The following is a 7,117-nucleotide window of genomic DNA, read 5'->3' as shown; positions in this document are numbered from 1 at the left end:
AGTGTATAAAATGTAATGATCTATAAAATAAAATAACAATAGTATGTATTTCAATGATTGTGGTGAGGATATATGTTCTAAGTGATATATAATTGAGTATATTTAAAACATTTAAGCCCACAACCATGTAGATATATAGTAAAGATTTATAAAAAAAGAAAGAAGGGGGGCTGGAGTTGTGGCTCAGAAGTAAAGCACTCACCTAGCACATGCAAGGCCCTGGGTTCAATCCTCAGCACCACATATAAATAAATAAAATAAAGGTATTGTGTCCAACTACAACTAAAAAGTAAATATTAAAAAAGATATATGTGGTATCATACTATTTTATTTCTATATCTTATATATTTATATATTCTCTCTTGAAACAGTGACTGTGATGTAGTATACACAAGAGTTTATTGTTATTTTGATGTATTGTTTATGAAGCCTGACTTATAATATGCTCAATATAATTGACTGCATTCATAAAGAAGTCTAGGATGATTTTATCGTTTTCATATTTTGTCACTGGATAGTCAGCACTTTGACATAATAATATAAGAAGAGGAATCTCTTAGGATCACAGCTTGATGGCACCCCACATTGGGGTCAACTGGTCTATCCCAAGGACTATGTTACAAGAAGAAAGACCTGGCATACATTGTAAATTACACACCATAAGGATAAAGAAGTGCCTTGGTGAATCTGGGAACAAAAGGTCTGCTAAAATATCAAGATCTTAGAATCCTCAGTTAGGTAGGCTTTGTTGATTGGCAACAGTTACATAAGGAAAACAGATCAGTGTTTTATAATGATCATGCTTTGGAAACTTTGTAAAAACTGGATTATCCATTGTAAGAAAGATTGGAGACCTGATAGTCCAAGTTGGAGAGATGATGAGGGCAGAGAGGTGAAGGTGGAGTGGGGAGGCCAGCTCACTGTAAAAAGGAGGTAGAATCTGGTCATGAACCAAGGATGACTTTGAGCTATGTAACTTGAGTCACTGGTTGGAGAGTTGAGAGCACTTTATTTGGAGACACATGGTTTTCCTAGGCAGAGAAGTTTAGAAAGAAATTGGTTCTATGATTCTGAAGTTCAGGCAAGAGATTGGTGCTGGAGATATTGATTTTTGCCTACAGACCCCATGAGAATGGAAGGGGTAAAATACTCAGAAATACTAACATTCAGGGAGGGGGTAGAGGAAATGGGACCAGTTTCAGAGAGAAGTGAGTGCTAGAAAAATAATAGGAGAAACATGAGAGAAGCCAAGGAGGTGGGAGGGGATTTTTCCCCCAAAAGGAGTATTGCATATTGGAGACATCAAGAAGAATAATCACCAAATAGATCACTAGTGACCTTTGTCAGAGCAATGGAATGTTGGGTTTGAAATCTAGATTATCTGCAGATGGTCAGGCAGAGGATTGGAAGTGAGGCTGTAAAGCAACTGAATGGAACTGTTTTTTCCAGAAGTTTGATTATAGCAGAAAGAAGCTGATGAAGGCAACATGTTAAGAAGAATTTGGTGCTAAAGAAAAGATCTTGTTTAAAATGGGAAAGACTTGAGAATAAAGTCATAGAAGATGATGAAAGATAATGAATAATAATAGCAAACATTTGCTGAGTATGTACATACCATGTGCTAAGTGCTCTGTCTGCAAGTAATTTTCACATGCTAACTCTTGATATTTACTGTTACCTTGGAGGCAGGAATTATTAGTATTGTCCTCATTAAACAGAATAAGAAATCAAGGGATGGACAGGCTTACAGATAGGCTTAATGACTTGCTCAACGTTATGTAGACAGTACCTAACAGAGAGAGAAGTTCAAATCCAAGTGTGTGATCAAAGAGCACATACACTTAACTAATAGGCACATGGCCAGCTCTCTATAATAGGTCTAATGTATGCTTTGCCCAATGTGGTTCATTATTTCCTTAGGCAAAGGGAATGAAAAGGTGCTGGTCAGTCTGGAGAATGAAAACATTTATACCTGACGGTCCCCATCCTCTGGCTTCCACATTTTCACCCCCCAGCAAAATGGAACATCCATTCAGAAAGGGATATGAAGAGGCATGGAAGCTTAGCTGCAAAGATCTAGAAGAGTCTACTAACATTAAATAAAAAGACTTATGAGTAAAATGAAGTCCCTTGAACCTAAAAATTGTGCAGTTTACTGGAGTAAATATGACAAATGCTCCAGTAACTGCAATATGGGGTAGCATGTGTGAAGGGACATAAGAGACACTGAAAGTTGGTTATATGAGGATTCTCCAAGGGACTCACTGTATCAGCTTTTGGAGTAGGAGGCCTGTAAAGAACCTCAACATCTGTGTCAACAACAGTCCAGAAGACTTGGTATCTGATTCTTTCAACAGACAGCTTGCTAAGAGATTCAATGACAGAGTTGTCTATGAAGACAACAGGAAACTGCAATTGAGGGGAACATGGCCAGGGAAAGAGTCCCTTAGCAGGGTGGGATGGGAGGGCAGAGGTTGAGGGGATTGGACCCCATTTTTCTTAATAATGGTTAACCTCTAAGATTATCTCACTTCTCTTGCTCCACCACTTCCTCATGACTGAGTGCTTATCCAATGTCTGACACTTTACTAAGCCTTTTAAACACTGGATACATTTGGTTCTCAACATGGCTTCTGAGAAGATACCATTGTCTTCATTTACAAGAGATTTAGCTGAGCCTATGAGAGGTTGTTTTTGCCTAAGATCTCAGAGCTGGTCCAAGTTGAACCAGCGTTCGACCAAGATCTGTTTAATCTTAAATTCTTGCTTCTCATATTGACTCCCATGTTTATGTAAAAGCACCTGGCATATAGGACATGTCCAATGAATTTAGAAACAATAGTAATAAAAACTAATGGATATATGTCCAACAACATGTGGTACTTTGGGGATTTGCTGAGATATTTTAAATGAACAGAATTCAAGATACCCTTGTGGGAGAAGAGGGAAAAATTAGTTTTTTCTTTTGATGCTAATACTATATTTAAGTAACAGGGGGTTTCCAGCACTCTGTACTTTCCCTTTCTCTCCTTTCTGTTCTCTCCCCTGACACCAGTGATTCTCTAAGACTTAATCCACAGCTAATAGATTTATTACACTACCACAACCCTTCACATACTTGTAATTATAAGCTGTGTGAGAGCAAGAGCATAACTATCCTTTTTTAAAATCTGCATCCCAGCACTTGCCAGATACCTGCTTATGGTAAGAACACAACAAATATTTATGAACTAAATGGAAGGAAGCATTATCAAATAATTCAGGCTTAGTCAAGGGCAATAGCACATGCCTGTAATCCTAGCTACTCAGAAGGCTGAGTCAGGAAGATCACAAGTCTGAGGCCAGCTGAACAATTCAGTGAGAATCTATCTCAAAATAAAACATAATAGTAATAGTATTAATAATAATAATAATAATAATAATAGCTAGGGTTATAGCTCAGTGGTAGAGCATCCCTTGGTTCAACTACCAGTATTGCACGAGAGGAAGAGGGAGAGGGAGAGGGAGAGGGAGAGAGAGAGAGAGAGAGAGAGAGAGAGAGCAAATTCCAGCTTCAGATATCAGATAAGATGTATATTATAAATAGAGAAATATTTCCTTCATAAATTATCACATTAAGATGAACAATATTTGTAAACACCTTGAATTCTTTAACAAAGAGGGTCTTTATTAGATATTCCCATCATGACAACAAAATAAACAACCACACAAAAATATTTTAGGAATCAACTTGCAGACGACCTAAGCCAAAATTAATTTTTATGCACTACATGTCTTTTGCTAACATGTATTTTTCAAGAGTGTCCTCAATACACTCTGAAATTATGCTTAACAATTATTCTCATGAGTCATTTGACTTGAAAATTGATCTTCAACTTGGAACTGGCCCTTAGCAGCAGATCTTACCAGCAAAGAAAAATTAATGGGAGGAGGTTGCTCTGGGTGAGTCAGGTACTGAGGAGGGGGCCAGAGTTGAATGTAGGAACAAAGGAGAAGCCGACAAACACTAAAACAATGCCTGTCTCAGAACTGGCAGGAAAGAGACGTCTGAATGAATGTGTCATAGAGCTCATGCAGGAGGGCGTGCCTGGGAATGCCAAGGACTTGACATCTCCTCACTTCCAAGGCCCTGCAGGGTTCTTTCTTTGGATTTTTTTTTCTTTCCGTGGTTTCAAGGACATAGCTGACATAAAGGAGATAAAATCATAAAACATAACAGTAATAGTAGTAGTAGTAGTAGTCATAGTAATAATAATGATGCTGGCTTTCTAATATAGGTTCGTTGAAGGCAAGACTTTGTTGGGCTGACTGCTCTTCCCCAGCATCTAGATTGGTTCCTGGCTTAGTAAAGACTGTATTGAGTGATTAGACTGTTGAATGGTGTGTTGCATCTATCTTAGAATCTCAGCTCCCTAACTCACTAGCAGTTTAGAACAGGGAATACTCCTCAACATCTCTGACCCAACTTTACTTTTTTAAAAAATATATATATACTTTTTAGTTGTGGATGAACACAATACCTTTATTTTATTTATTTACTATTTTTTATGTGATGCTAAGGATCGAATCCAGTGCCTCACACATGTGAAACAGGCACTTTACCACTGAACCACAACCCCAGCCCCCCAACTTTACCCTTTTGAGAATGCTAAAAATAATACCCAGCTCATGGGATTGTGCTAAGGATTAATGATAGGGGCATATGTAAAGCATCAGCAGAGTTCATGGTACCTAGAAAGCAAACAACATCAGTTATTACTGCTGTTACCATTGTAATTATTGGCATTATGAGTAGGGGCTATTAGCTTCCACTTACCTGATATTTGGGGAATTACCTGCCCTTCCTCACTCACAGTCATTCCAGTTTCTTTTAAATAATGCAAAGTAGAAGCATGAGAGGTCCTTGACTTTCATGTATTTTATTCTCAGATAATCTTTGTTTTTCCACCTTACACATAGAAAAACTGAACTGCTTTTATGGGATGCTGGCCTTACATATAGACATTCTTAAGTCATTTTGTTGTTTTTGTTTTCTTCTATTTCTTTGAGATGGGGTCTTTGTATATTGTTTAGGTTGACCTCCAATTCCTGGTCTCAAGTAATCCTTCTAACTCAGCCTTCCAAATTCTGGGACTAATCACATACCAACATACTGGGTATTCTAAATTGTTTTTATGGGATCTTGTCCTTCATGTTGAGCTATTTAGTTATCTGAGTTAATGTGCAATGGTGCTGAAGGGATAAGAATTGAGTTTTGGCCTGAATCAGAGTTTATTCTCACCCTACCTAGGGTTGGGTGGAAATGGAGTTAAGTGTAAGTCTCTTCTTGCCATTGGCCATCTATGAATGGCCTTCCCAAGCACTTGGACAACCAGAGACTGGAACTTCTTCATTTTTTCATTTGTAATTAATTCATTCAATAAAATCTGTGTACTAATTCTGTGCCATGGTGCAGGATATTGATGACATATCACAGGATCACCATGCTGGGCAGGTGTGTCTCCTCCTACTGCCACTTTGCATGGAGAGAAGCAGAAAAGAGCTTGTACCCAGGATGAAATACAGGGGAGATGTGGAGGGAGAGAAGTCATAAGGACACGTGGTGGGCATTCTGCTCAGACACTATCTGGCTAATACTGTGGAACAATAAAGGCCCTTCTCTCATCTCTGCAGCAGGAACCCAGCATACACAATCTGAAAGGTTTAGATGCTGGAGGCACCTGGCTCTCCACTGCAGCGTCTTACAAGACTGGGAAACAACAGGGGGCTGGCTGGCTGCTTCATGTTGGCTCCCTCCTACTAGAGGCTTCTGGAAACCTATAAAGTTTCTTACCTGCCCTTCCAGGTTGCCTGGGTTCAAAGAGGCAATTTCATAAGAGAGACTATAATTACGGGTTTTATGGTTTGTTTTGTTTTGCTCTCTGGGAACAGAAGCCTCCTCCCTTGTAATATTTGTCACATTTGATGAGTGCCCACTCTGTATTAGGAATTGTTTACATTATTTTGTTTAATGCTCATCATAAGCTCTGAGTTTGGTATTATCATTATTTTTTAAAGAAATTTGAAAAGTAAGACTCAAAAGGCAAGTAATCTTCCTAAGCTTATTTCTACAACCAGTATGAAATAAAGCTGGGATTTAATAAACCTAATGTCTGAAATTATACATAGGATGTGAAAGAAAACATTAATGGAGATCTTCAGGGTGGGCTTATGTCTGAAAAGGGAGGAGTCCACCAGATGTTTGTGAAACAATTTCAACTGAGGATCAGGTTCAAGTGTTGGTCTTCCCAGCCCTGGGATTTGAATAGTTCCTATATGAGGTTAGTGTATGAACGGAAGTGCAGGAATGGTCTTGTGTTTCCACACAAATTAAGACTACAGGAGAAAGAAAAGACTATGGGGCCCACAGAGAAGGGAGAGAGGGGCGGTTCTGTTTCCGGGGGGACGGGGGTGAGACCATTTTAAAAGAAGCAGTGAATTTAAAAAAGACACACACACACACACACACACACACACGCAAATGTGTGTTGTGTATGTATATGTATAGTGAAAAGTGACACTGAATAATAGAGTGTGAACCCACAGTGCCTGCTCATATTCACAAGCGCTAAATACAAGAAAATACCAAGGACCATGGAGCCATGGGGATGCCATTTATGAACAAAAAGCTATTTATGAGAATGAGAAGCCTCAGAGTGGGATTATTGCTCTTGTTAGGTCCCTCTGGGAAGCAAATTAGGTGTTTAAGGAGGTGTATTCAATTCTTTTAGATCTCAACATTACATTTACTGCAATGACAATAATAACATGCTGCTCCTGGCTCCCAGAGGAGCCTTTCTTAACTCCAGGAACTGAGCCTTCCTCTGTGCAAGGTACGGTGTGGAGACTGTGAGGAAAACAAAGGCTCTGGCTACACTCTGCTTGTGTTTAAGGAATTTTTAAGCCAGTTGGGGTGACAAGACACCATATATGTAGATATATGCACAAAATAGAACACAGTATATAGGTGCCAGTAAGAGTAGAGTCAGTGAATTCTATACTGGAATTAGGGGTGGGAGAGAATTGTAACTACATTCAGTTAGATGATTCCTTTGTCCATTCATTTATTCCTCGTTCA

The sequence above is a fragment of the Marmota monax genome, unplaced genomic scaffold, assembly GCF_021218885.2.
Source record: "Marmota monax isolate L192 unplaced genomic scaffold, Marmota_monax_Labrador192_F-V1.1 WCK01_AAM20220418_F8-fsc00023, whole genome shotgun sequence".
NCBI lineage: Eukaryota > Metazoa > Chordata > Mammalia > Rodentia > Sciuridae > Marmota > Marmota monax.
The sequence above is the reverse complement of the archived record's forward strand: the minus strand, read 5'-3'. Positions refer to the sequence as shown.